Genomic DNA, 13,109 nt, shown 5'->3' with positions numbered 1-13,109 from the left:
CCACTGTATTTATTCACTCTGAGTAGCAGTCAGTGCCTTTAAGTGAGGGCTTCACCAAGTCAGAGGAGGCTGCAAATCAGGTGATCTAGAGTGGCAGAATTTCAATTGACCTCCCATTAGCCCCAGTCAAGCCAGTTTATTAAACAAAGTAAACCCCCAGGACCACAGGAGAAAATAAAATATGTATATCTGAACTGGAACTTTCTCACAAACATTGTATTTTCTTTTTCTTCTTTTCCCCACAGAATTTTTCAGATCAGCAACATAATAGTATTCCAGTTAATGGACAGAATCAATTTTTCAGAGAACAGGGAAGACAATGTCCCAGACAGTTAGACTGTCTCATGACTCTCTGGAAGAGAACCCATCTTTTTGTTTTGTTTTGATTTGGGTGTTTTTGACACAGTTGTGCTGCCCTGATGGAAACAAATATTCATTGATTTCATTGAGATTTCTGCCTACCTCAGGAGCATGAGACTGGTATTTTACTTTGATCACATCCTTTGTCATGATGTAATCGTTGCAGGATTTTTGTTTATTAGTGGGTTGTTTGGTTTTTTTTTCCCAAAGTGTTTAATTTATTTGTTATTAGAAGCCCTCAGAATAGCATTTGGCTCATAAATGATTTTTTTGGGCTGTGTCTAGGTGTTACTAAGGGACATTGTCAAGAGACCATTTCACTTTGCCTCAGCGGCTTCCTCTGCTACAGCTGTTCTTAGTTTCCTCTTCACATCACAGGGGAAGTTGCTATCTTCTGTGGTGGAAATAGGTAACTTAATGAAAGCACCTCAGGGAAGGGCTCTGCAGAGCATCAGTCTCAGGGGACGATCGCAAAATTCAGTGAGTAAACATGGAATTCATGGAACAACAGTGTTAGGCACCTCTGAGCAAGAGACGAGCAAGGACAGCATCTTGCATCCCCTAGGGTGTGTTCCTTGAGCTTCAGTAGTGCAACCACGAGCTGAAGGTGCTCAGCACCTCACAGGACTGAAGTGTCCCTGTTGTCACTGTTCTACCCTTGCACCACTATTTCAGTTTGAAAGGACCTGATTTCTTGGTCCCATCTGAAAACTAGAATTCAACTTAGTAAATCAAAACCTCAACTGGTTCTGCAGCATTCACTTGAACTTCTATAAACCAAATTTATCTTTGTGTGTGATCTACTTGATATTGAGTACAAGGCTACTGAATAATGAGAAAAAAAAATAGACTATGATTTAGTTATTAGCTCACCAGCTACATCTACCTCTTTAAAATTACACTGTTTTGATGCAGTCATCTGTTGTATACCTTTATACTGCTGCCTTCTTGCAATGCCATCAATATCCTCCAAAGAGCAGCAGACATTAAAATAATTTTAGTGTATCAAATTGCTGAATGTAAAGAACTTTGAAGAAGCCCTTTCCTCATCAGTAGACACATTTTCTTGTAGGTTCTCCCATGACCTCATATGCAGTGGGTTAAGTAGCACTCTTCTCCTGTGGGATAAGAAATTCCCAGTCACCTATCACCTTCATGGTAGGCATGTTTGGATTATTAAGCAGAATCTTTGAGCACAATCATTTTAAGATGCCTGGGTAGCTCAAGGGACAGAAATAGAGTCCTTACTGGTCCCACAAGTACAAGTCCCTTTAGCTGCAAGGAAAAGTTTGCTAGCAAAGGAAATGGAAAGCCAGGACTTTCCTGTGCTGTAATCTGTGAGACACAGATTGGGTGCAGATGAACACTTCCATGAAACAAAGCATTTAGGCAGGCACTTAAACACTTCCTCTGCTGAGGAACTGTAACACTGCACACCAGACGTCTCTCTCTTCCTTTTTCCTGAGCAGGAATATGGCACCTAGGGCTAAATATAGCACCAGATACAGCTGTTTAATATTCAGTCAGCAAGAAAAGAGAGTAAAGCTGGTATTGCACATTGTAATTGCTTAAACTTATTCTGAGTTTTCCCAATTGATTAAAAGATAATATTTTTTATGTCCAGCTGATAAACCCCACGCATGAGCTGGAAAACATTCTGTGCCTGTTTATAGCAATCTGGATCCAGTCCCATCTGAGACATCTGGGTTCCTGGAGTCACAGCTTAGGTACCTATTATGTTAATGATCAGACTAGACAGCTTTTCCCCATGACCACACCGCCTCTGCAGGATTGCATCACAAACCAGCGGGACCTTTTAAATACATGCACATATTCTCCTGATTCTAAATTATTCCTGTCTCAGGTAGTGAACAAGCTCAAAACCTGAAAGAAGCAAAATGGTCTTCTCTTGTGAGGCTGTAACTGTGAAGCTTAGACATTATTTCTGACCTCAGACTTCTTGTATGACATTAAGCAAGAAAGCTACGAAGCCTGGCAGTAGTACCTCCCATTCTGAAAACTTCTAAGTGCCTGAAATGATGCCATTAAACTTCAGTAATCTCATAGGCAAAAAGCTAAATTGGAAATATCTGTACAATGCCTTAAAAAACCACTGGTGCAATTCCTGCTCTTAGCAGCTTGCAGACTAAGTTGTAGGTGAGAGGAAAACACAAATGCTGAGATCTGCTGTACACATTGGCTTTCTACAACTAAGCTAGTCCTAAACCAACAAACCTGGGCACAAAAGTTGGAGCAGCACAGTGTCTCTACTCTGTGTTATGCAGTGAGGCTGCTTACTCAGAGTTGTTTTCCAGGATGCCTGTGAGCCCTTGGCCTGTGCCAGGTAGCCATTCTTCCTGTCCCAGGACACAGAGCCTGCACTCCCCTGGAAATCAGGTTTGTGCTCCTAGACACTCAACAGCATGTGTATACTGCCCAGTCAACTGAACTGCTTGGTTCATCTCCTGCCTGGCTGGCAAGATGTAAGAGAGAGACTGGGGGAGCTGCAGTGGAAGCACTGGGAACATAGCAGGGAAGGAGGGAACTGGAAACAGGGAGCAGCCCAGAAGTTTTGCACTGAAAGAGATCCAGTGAGAAATGCAGGGCACACAGAATGCAAATCAGGAGAAAATTAGAATTCATTAGTTACACTGTTCACAGGACTCTATTTTTCAATTATATTTTCATCTCTTCTAAAAAAAGGCAAATGGTACCTGCTCCTTCATGCTCCCATTCTGTTGTCATTATTAATTTAATCTTAATCGTTTATCAGTTGAATTTTACTTTAAAAGGCATGTAGGGGCAGATGTAGAGAATACAACATTTCTGTGGTTTGCTGAAAGAAGACCAGCTTAAGTAGGGATGTGAGAGGGCCTGGGGAGCCATGTGAGAGCAAGGAGAGGCATAAGGGCAGTGAGCCAGTCATAAGTGTGCACGCTTCTAAATGGTTTTAATGGGGTCACTTCTGTCCTAAGGCACAGCACACTGCTGCTTGGATGACAGACTCTGCCTCTGAGCTTGTGAAAGCTTTTGCAGCTGAGTGTGACAAGCTTGGGTTTAGTGCAGAGGGGGCTGCACTCAGGACTTGAATGTGGCCAGATGGCAAAGAGGGGCACATGTGCCCATTGGAAGACTGAATGGCTACCAAGAAATAAGGCAGACAGTAGGAGACCATGGTGCAGAAAAAGACCTCATGTCATATTGAGACTTGGACAAAGGTTTCAGATGAGGTGGATGGTTTGGGAAAGGCTGCAAAGGGACAACATTACAATAAAATGGCTGTCAGTGAGAAGGACTGGCTGCAGGTTTATTCTGTGATAAACATTTAAATTGTTCAATGCAGAATGTTTTAAACCCTTCCTCATCCTCATTAGTACAGCTAATCACCCAGTGATTCTGTTTTCTCTTTTCCATGTCATGTTCTTCTGTTGTTGCAGAGAAATAGAAAATATACTTTTAAATTAAGAAATTGTAGTTGGGTCAACAATAAACAACATGGGGTGGTCCAAACACATAGTAGTTTAGAACTTTCCTCATTTAGAGCCTTTTTTACAAAAGTGTTTGTCCAATACTGTTCCCTCTACACTCCTGTCCATCCCTGCCATGAGAATATCGCAAGCAGATGTAGGAGGATTTTGTCAGAATTAATCACTGATCACCTTCTTGTAAGGACTTTATTTTATTCTAAAAGGGGGTGAGGGAAAAGCACACACATACATATAACCACCCAGAGCTTTAGGATAAAAGAAGTAAAAATATTGGTCATATGAGTTTCTCCCTCAGAAAGAAAAAAATACAGGCATTTACTGATCAAAAAAAGGGTGGTGTTTTTTTTTTTTTTATTTTTGTTTGCTTGTTTGCTTTCGCTAATCTTTAAAAATGCTTAATACATTGCTTGTGGGCTTCATGTTTCACTTTAACGCAGCGTTAACCCTTGAAATTCATTAATTGACTTTATTTTACATTAAATGCTGCAATCAATTCAGTCTCAATATTTTACACTTTTATCTCTGCTATAAAAAAAAGCTCTATTAGCTTTACTTGGCTCAAAACCAATACAGTGAACTACCCTTAATTATTAATAATCTGTTTTCCCTTCAATAAAACTTTTTGGACCTTTACTACAGTAGGATGATATATTTATTTGGTGTGTAGGGTTCAGAGCAATACAGTGCACTCTCTCTGGGAAAGAATCCAAAAATAACTATCTACTTGATATCAACCCAAGGGATTTCCTAAGGGAATGGGAGTATCATTTCAGGGCAGATCATCAGTGGTTTAGGGGAATTAGACAAATTTGTGTCTGGGGAACAGATGCCTCAGGGTTTGTAAATGTGTGAGAGAACCTTTCCCCTCTCGGTCACCAGTTCAGGTCCATCCAGCACAGCAGTGACTGGAAGCTATTAAACATCTAATGAGCTTCTGGGGCCTCCTGAAACAGGGAGTTGGATTCCTAACAGACACTTGCTAACATCTTGGAGCTGCTCCTACCCAAGCTGCAGCCTCAACAACAATACATAGACACAGAAACTGGGAATAAGCATGATGGAGTGAAGAACATTTCATCTGCTAAATGCAGTAAGCAGGCGGCTTCTGGGCTGGCAATCCAGCTTTCGATTTACTGCTGGCACTTTCTTGTTCTTTAAAAGAAAGTAAATTATGTATTATAAAGCACTGTGCTATGTAACCTTTCCTCACAAATGCCATCAGAAGGGCCCAGAAGCCTTACAAAGCCACATTTGCAATGTCTCAGGCCTTGGAGAAGATAAAGGAGTAAAGAAAGATTTGTTTTCATACTTAGAGGCCAGTTCTGGGAGTCCTGGGACTCTTGAACTGCTTCATGCTGCACATCCAGCTTTTGGGCAGGTTTGCTCGGAGAAAGAGGAGACAAATGCTGAGCATTACAACCACAAACCACAGCTGTTGATGGGAATTGGCAGGAGACCAGGGAATGCCGGGAAGCATAGATGGCCTGCAGCAGAAGGTAGGGCTGAGCAGGGCTCTCTGGCACTTGAAGCTTTTTTATTCGTCTCCTGGTGCTTTTTCATCCTGGCATCTGGTTTCCATGCCAGCACAAGGGAGGGACAGTATGGTGCAATTTTATGGTATGTTCTCCTGGGCTGTGTTGGCACTTCCTCGGGTAAACATGCCTCGCCTCAGGCTCCGCTTCGCTGGGCCCCTGGGTTCAGATTATTTGCAGTGCTTTAGTTTGCCAATAGCTCCATCCAGTTGTCTCCATATTTCATTTGAGAAGGAGGGGGTCGAGACCTGCCAACTGTCCTCCTGCTCCCTCAGAACAGAGCCATGGTGAGGGCAGAGATCAACTGCGGCAAAGCCCAGTCCATCAGGAGAGCTGCCACCAGGAGAGCATGTGATGGGGCTCATAGCTCTGTGGTCCAGCTGGAGCCAGGCTTTGTGCCACAAGACCTTGGATGTACCCTGGTGCTCTCATTTCCTTGCACCCTTTTGAGGGGTCTCAGGGGTCTCTTTATCCGCTCGTATGTTACATGACTAAACTGTGCTCAAATTCAAGTACAGGCTTCTGAATAGAGCAGTAATTTAGGTTGCAAAGAGCATGCAAGTTTAAACGTCTGAAAAAGGAGGAGGAAAAAAAAAAGAGAAAGGTTTCTGTAATAGGATCTGCTGCTCACCCGTTTTTGTTACCAGCATGTGCAAATCTTGCTATTCCAGTCCATTATATTCAACAATCTTATACTCAGTGGCAGGTGAAATGTCATACCTCGGGGTAAACTTTCACTGCAGTAGGCAGAGAATTTGTCCTTTAAACACCCTTAGTATTAATGGAACATTGATACAGCAATTTAAACTCCAAGAGATACAAATGTCTCATGCGGGACCATTTTCAAATGTGTTGACATTTTGATTCACAAAATAAGATACTTTTAGAAACAAATGCAAATTCATTTCATTCTAGATTTGAGGTCAACTGGATACTGGAAGAGAAATGTGCAATGAATGTTTAGTATGCTCATAAACTATCTTTTAATCTCTGTACACTCAAGGGATAAAAATGACATCAGAGAGAGTAAGGACAATTTCTAAAGTTCTCTGTATTAACTAGTGTACGTTCTCATGGGGCTGGAACCTAAATTCACCTACTGCACTTGCAATATTAGTGTCTAGGGCAAAAGGAGGCTCTGGAACAAGGGACCAAATTTCAGTGACCTCTGAAAAGATGTCTTTCACACAATCTGATATGCTTTCATCTCCACAGAGTTCTGATCCTGCTGAGATCCACTGGGGAAATTGTCAGTACTTTATTGATGTCAGTGAAATTCACAGGATTGGAGTCCAACAAAATAGTGCAGGAAAGAAAACAAAACAAAGAAAAAACATACCAAGAGGGGGTAGCTTAATTTGTTCCCAGGCCAATGCTCTGCCTGCTCTTCCAGCTCAGAAACTATTCAGCACATATGAGAAGGATGATCTAAACAAATATTTAGAACACACCCACAACTGGCTGACAGAGAGTGAGTAGGTCAAACCTTGAGGGTACACAGCAAAGCCTGAATGTTGGTTTGGGCTCTGCAGGCATCCTGCAGAAGAGGGTAAAGTAGATATGGAGCAACTTTGGAGGAAGACCAGCTTGACAAGTTGTTGGGTCTGAGCTGGGTGTGAACTACCACCAGCTGCCCTTGGACCATGGCTTGGGGGACACTGCCGTGGCTGCAGGCAGGGCACTGGGGGCAGACACATGGCTCACCTCCCTCCTGTCCCCCTGGACTTGAGCAGGTGGTGCAGCTCCCATCAGAGGGGAGTGAAAGGGGATCTGCTCCCTGTGCTGAACCCCAGCAGGCAGGGCCAGCAGGGGCTAGCTCTGGTTTCCCTCAGAAGCAAGGATACCTCTAACTGCCCCCCAAAGCTCTCCCAGCAGCAGGGCTGTGAGAGGCTGAGGCATGCTGGACACATGGGTAGTAGTGTGGGTGGGGTGTGTGCTGTTAATCCACAGAGGTCACAGGAAGCCCATGGCTCCTCTCGAGTGGACATGAGCATCCCCTGTTGCAGAAACCCCAGCTGGTGAATGTCACCTGACAGGGAACATGAGGACTCAGATCATCTCATGCATGAGGAACTAGGGGAGGAGAGCAAACGCAGGGAAAGTTCCTCACCAAAGTCCCCCTGCAGAGCAGCCTCTGCTCTTCCCCTTCCCCAGCAGGGCTGGTGCAGACGGGGTTGCAGTTCTGGGAACCACTGTCCAGGGGAAGTTACACCAATTTGGGCACTGACAGAGAACACAACTTCCCTTGCAGACACTTGTATAGCAGTGCCCAACAGAGCTGAGAGGAAGAGGAAAAGCCCAGACACTGTGCAACATGCGAATAACTATATTCAAGTCTATGAAAACTTCCCAGGAACAGCTCCAAACCCATGCAGCATTGGGCAATGTGCTGATAGAGCATGATCTGTTTGGTGGCCTTGGATCAGTTGGTCCTCTCCAAGGACTCTGGATAAGTGCTCAAGCCTGCCAGCAGGCTCAGCGGGCACTTAAGGTTATCAGGATCAGTCCTTTTCTACATGCTCACTTGAACGTAGTATTGTCCTTCTGGGCCCCTGCTCTCCTTTCTTGTTTCCTCAAAATGACTGACATCTGCAGGAGTCTGTGGGAGAAAGAATTTACTGCTCCTGTGCCAGCTGTGTGATCTCCTGGGAGCCCTGTGCAAAAGCATGTGAGGTGACACAGTCCCCACACAGGTGGCCTTTTTCCACAGAACAAGAGTTCTGAGTACATCCACCAAGTGCTTCTCATATCAGGTAGTTTAGTTTTTAAAAAGAAGATGGCAGACGAAACAGAACCTCAACAAGTTTAAAAGATCCTTTTTTTGGTATGAACAGCAACTTCAGGTCCTGAGTGCATTTATATCTCAATGCATAAATGTATTTTAGAGGTGTTGTGATTTATGTCATGTCCAGGCATACAGGGAATAGCAGCAGACCTAGAATGGGTGCAAGTGGACCTAAAGCAGGTTTTGCTCATAAGTGCAATAACACCAGTAACCAGGATGTATCAGCTGTGGATCCTCGGCACAAGAAGTCCTGGTATAAGATTTGGAGGCACTCCTAAAACCAACTTAGAGGCACTCCTAAAACCATCTCCTTTCAAGGCAGTAATCCTGGGAAAGGAACATGGTCCAAGTCCTTAAATACAGAAGGGAGTGGCTTCTTCATTCACATTTGAGGGATTGCTGTAGGCCATTGCCAGTGATATCTGTGATACTCAGAGTGCACTGACAAGAGAACACTAACATGTACAGTAAATATTTCTTAATGCTTCAATGTAAGCAGGATGCCTGACAGACCCACTAAAGCACAGAAGATGGTATTTGGTCATCAGCAAGTCCTTCAGTGAGAGTAAGGATTCACAGGCAGGAGCATCTGCTCTCCTCAGTTCTGGGATTGCCAGAAGAGTCCTGGGAATCAGGCTCCTAGTTTTTATCTATGAGTTTTGTTGACTGATCCAGACAAACCACCATGGAAGCCCAAATCATCCCTAGAGCTTGCAGACCACAGAGGTACTCCCCATCACACTCTGTCCCTGTGTCTCTGTCAGGACACGGAGTTGGTGGAACATAAATCATCCATCACATAACTGCCCTGATGCCAGCAGCTGTCCACTGCCAGCAGCACGCTGCTGGATTAGGCCTGCAGACACAGCTTCCAGTTGTCCTTCCATGGGATAGTTCAGAGGAGGTGCAACCCATGGAAACAAGCCAACTCCAGGTCTTCTGTGGCTTTTCCCATTTGGGGATGGTCCCTGTCCCTTGCCTGAAGCAGCCTGAGCACTTCACAAGCTTCCACTACAACCCCTACCAGAGGTTTCTGGGCAGCAACGTACCTGATGCAGTCCAGCCCTCCCTGGTTTTGCACTGTGCATGCTCTGGTTGGAAGCGTGGTGCAAGGAGTGTGAATCCAGCCCTGCCACCCAGGGTGAAGTTCAGCAGCCACCCCTGGCCACTGAGAGCTAAGCCAGAGCCCTCTCTGGTGCTGTTATGGGAGGGAGGTCACCAGTTTCACTGCACTGGAGCAACACCAGCCCTTTCAGTAAATTTTTCAAAGCTGCACTAAGGCATTGATTAATTTTGATTTCCAAGTGACCTCTGATCCCTTTGGATATGCTAGGGGTGGAAGAACATTCCCTCCCAGGAGTTTGACTAAGGCAGTGGGCACAGGGCCTAGCACGGCAGTTCCCAGGGAAGGGGGGGGGAGAGGTGAAGGCTCTTGCTGTTCTCCCTCCCTCAAACACATCACTCCACCAGTCTGCTGCACACTTTAGCTTGCACCAATAAACCTATTTGTATGGGTCATGCTGTGAATGAAAATGACGCCAGGGTGTGAGATAAAAAATAATCTGCAAAGAACCAAATCACCCGAGAGTTATTCTAGTGAGGTAAATAATTCAGTAACTGGTTTTTACTGCAGCCCTGTTAACAGAAACACAATTACAGAAAAGGAAAGTAAACCACAGCTGGGAAGAGAAAACAAGTGTCTTGGGGGCTCCTATCTCACCGAGGAAATGGTGGGTGGATCTGGGCCCCAGCATGGGACTCAGGCCACATCCAGGGCTCTGTAAACAAGTGACCTTAGCATGATGCATCCAAAGCTGCACTCACAGCAGTTGAACAAAGAAATGAAAGGAGTGTGGTAAAAATGCTCTGGCTGTTGCTAACACTTCACAGTGCTGAAAGCAGCACTCAGTGTTGGCACAAGGTTAGTGGTATCTGCACAGTTTTCTGCTAACTGGTGACTGAGCCCTGTGGGGAAGCGAAGCTGCAAGGACAGGAGTGGGACAAGGCGAAGGAAGTGTGAGCTGCAAACCTCTGCTTGCCTTGCTCAGCATCAGATGAATGTTAATTCTCTGCTGGTTTCCACAGACACAGACAGGCCTGTTCCTACTAATTTTAGCCCTTACCTAATTTAAAACTACAGACATGTTATTTTCACCATGGTATTTTTTTCCTCTTTTTAACAGGTTGTAAGCTGCCAGATGCACTCCTTGTGGTTGAGAAATTGGTGCTGTCCAAGGGGAGGTGAGAAACCTTTTGTTAAAAATAAAAGACAGACAGAACAAAATTGCACATTTAAACTTGGAGCTATCGCAAGTGCCACCTCAGCTGCCTGTGCTTTGCTGTGGGCCTCTGGCTGGCTGCACTGTGGTCTGGAGATTAACCTTCCTCAAACCTCAGAGGTGCCAGCCCAGCATGCCCGGCTGTCTCCCAGCTGTGCACACACAAAGGTTGTGCTGTGCCCCATCATGAGCACACACATAAAACCACCTGCACTCTCTACCTTCACTCCCTCCACCCATACACCCACCCCGCTTACATGCCTTTGGTCCTGCTGCCCAAAAATACACCTGCACCCAGACCTCCTCTCCCTGCCACTGCACCTTTCCCCTGACATAAGCAAGCACCTTCTCCTCCCTCTGCTCTTCCCCTCACACCTGGATCTGTCGCCCATCTCCCGCAGAGGTGAACGGTAGATGAAGTGCTGAGGTAGATGAAGTGCTGAGCCTGCCCGCAGTGGGAGGCAACCCTGTGCTAGAAATGGGTGTGAAAAAGTGGTGAAATGAGGAAACATTTGTGAGAGGAAGTGAGTGGGTGGAGGGAAAAGTCTGGAGTGAACAAAAATCAACAAATAACACATTGAAACTTGAGCTCTGAGTGCTCAGGGTGGGTAAAAGTACACTGAAATACAAAAAAAAAAAAAGAACACCCTAATTACTACCAGAATGCAACATACACCAGTATGCTAACATACACCTAATGTATGCTAGGGAACAAAGCACTGAAAATAAAGAGGAGGCTCAAAATAAAGAAGATGCCTTAAAATCTAATGCCTTAACAGCAGTACAGGTAGCTCCAGTGAGGGCGAGAAAGAGAGGCAGCAGATCATGCACATGTATCTAACAGGATCTAGGTTACTGGATCTCAAAGTCCAAATGGATTGATGGTCTCACTAACCAGACATGGATTTTAGCAGTTGTCCACAGACTGCCTGCCCCTGTAAATTTTAATTTAGTACTTTCAAGTAAAGCATTTGAAGGATAATATAAAAAAAATCAAATAGCTATTTCTAGAACAAAATGGAAGCCCAGCTCTGTTATTTCTGATACAGCAGTAGTTTCTTAGTTAAGATTTTTCCCTGACAGATGCAGCAGTGCAGGGACCTAGGAGTACAGTTCCCAGTTTTCCTGCCTATTACATGTGCATTCCTGACCTGTAAACCTTCCCTTCCTTCTCTAGTCTTGCGGATCAAGATTGACAGTGCTCTGTTTTCAGCAATACACCAAAAAAGATCTTGTTTTTTCTCCTTAAAGGACAACATACTTGGCCCAAAGGGGCTGTACCAGAAGCCAGCCAGTTTTGCCCTGTGAGAATCAGCCCACGCAGCCACAGCTCCCACTGGTGAGAAGTTATTCAGACAAGTCCCTTCCCTAACCACTCACCCAGTGAGTTGGTTTCATCCAAGCTGCTGCCATGGTCATAGAGAATGAACAGACAGGTAAACAGCTATTATGGCAAGCACAGAAAGCTGTCCAGTTTTGGTTGCATCTCATTCCTTCCCACATGTTTCAAACCAGCCTGTTCCACAGAGATCCTCAGAAGAGGTTCCCTTCACACGTAGTAAGACTGCCCATCCATTTCCATATTTAAAAGAATAACAAAAGTGACCTGAGAGTTGTATTATTCCCAGATTTGTCAGTGGAGGAGCCCAAATGTACTCACTCGGCCTGACACCCCTCCTCTGGGGCTACAGCGAGCGAGCACTCTTGGAAAGCCGGCAGTGCATCCGTGCCACGCATTACGATGATTGCTACTGACAGGTTCTTCATGGTATCACAACAAATTAGGTCACAGATTAGATTTTCATAGCACAGATTACAACTTGTGTCTACATCTTTTTCTTAAATAGAGAGGGTTGTGGCCAGGAGGTTTGACCTCGAGACTGGGAACAAGGCAGATGCTTGGGACTGGGGGGGGGTCATATTTCTCAGTTGAGACAAAGACTGTCTTAGCGAGACTCAGATACACTGCCTAGTTTTCTGCTGTAGTCAGAAGACTTGGGATTTTTTCCCTTTCTATCCAGCAAGCCTTTGAGAAATGAGTTTGTCCACTAGATACCCTGGGATAGATCAATCATAGAGCATTGTTGCAAAACAGATAGCAAACACACCTCTAGAAAGAAATTTTAGGAAAAATGAATTTTTATGATAGAAAAGCAGTTTGCACCACCTGAAAAACTGCTGGGGATGGAAACCAAAGCTACCTATTAGACTTATCCCACCTATTTCCATAAGGTCATGCATACACTCAGTTTGAGCATCTCTAGTACATAAAGACCTCAAGGGAATAAATTCATGTGTGTATTTGTTTTAAAATATACCCAGCAAAGACAGTAATAGAAGTCAAGCACCCAAAAAAAAATTCCAAGCTATATCCAGCTCCACACAGAGCAGCACAGAACAAAGGTTTCCAACAGCTGAGTAACTGCAGACACTGTGCAAAGTGCTTCCTACCCACTGCGAGATACAGCCCTGCTGCAGATTTGAAAACCAGCTCCAGCAACTGTGTTCCAGCAGACTGTCAGGGCTGTGTTCTGCTCCCAGCCACCTCCTCCCTCAGAGCTGAGCTGCTGCAGGGGAGAGAAGGCTCCTGGGAGCTAGCAGGCTGGATTCAGCTCCCTGTGGAACCATGCAGGTCTGCATGGGGCAATGATTCAGCTGATAAGCA

The 13,109-nt window shown here is 44.9% G+C and overlaps 1 long non-coding RNA gene across 1 annotated transcript; it reads left to right on the top strand.

The window, feature by feature from the left end:
- The first annotated feature begins 4,227 nt into the window (after positions 1-4,227).
- LOC137468888 (uncharacterized) lies at positions 4,228-12,739 on the top strand. Its single transcript, XR_010996226.1, has 3 exons — positions 4,228-5,344; positions 10,349-10,406; positions 11,696-12,739. It is a non-coding gene; the product is annotated as an uncharacterized lncRNA (long non-coding RNA).
- Positions 12,740-13,109: the final 370 nt, after the last annotated feature.

This window comes from Anomalospiza imberbis, chromosome 1 (assembly GCF_031753505.1).
Source record: "Anomalospiza imberbis isolate Cuckoo-Finch-1a 21T00152 chromosome 1, ASM3175350v1, whole genome shotgun sequence".
Taxonomy (NCBI): domain Eukaryota; kingdom Metazoa; phylum Chordata; class Aves; order Passeriformes; family Viduidae; genus Anomalospiza; species Anomalospiza imberbis.
This window is presented reverse-complemented; position numbering and strand designations above follow the sequence as displayed.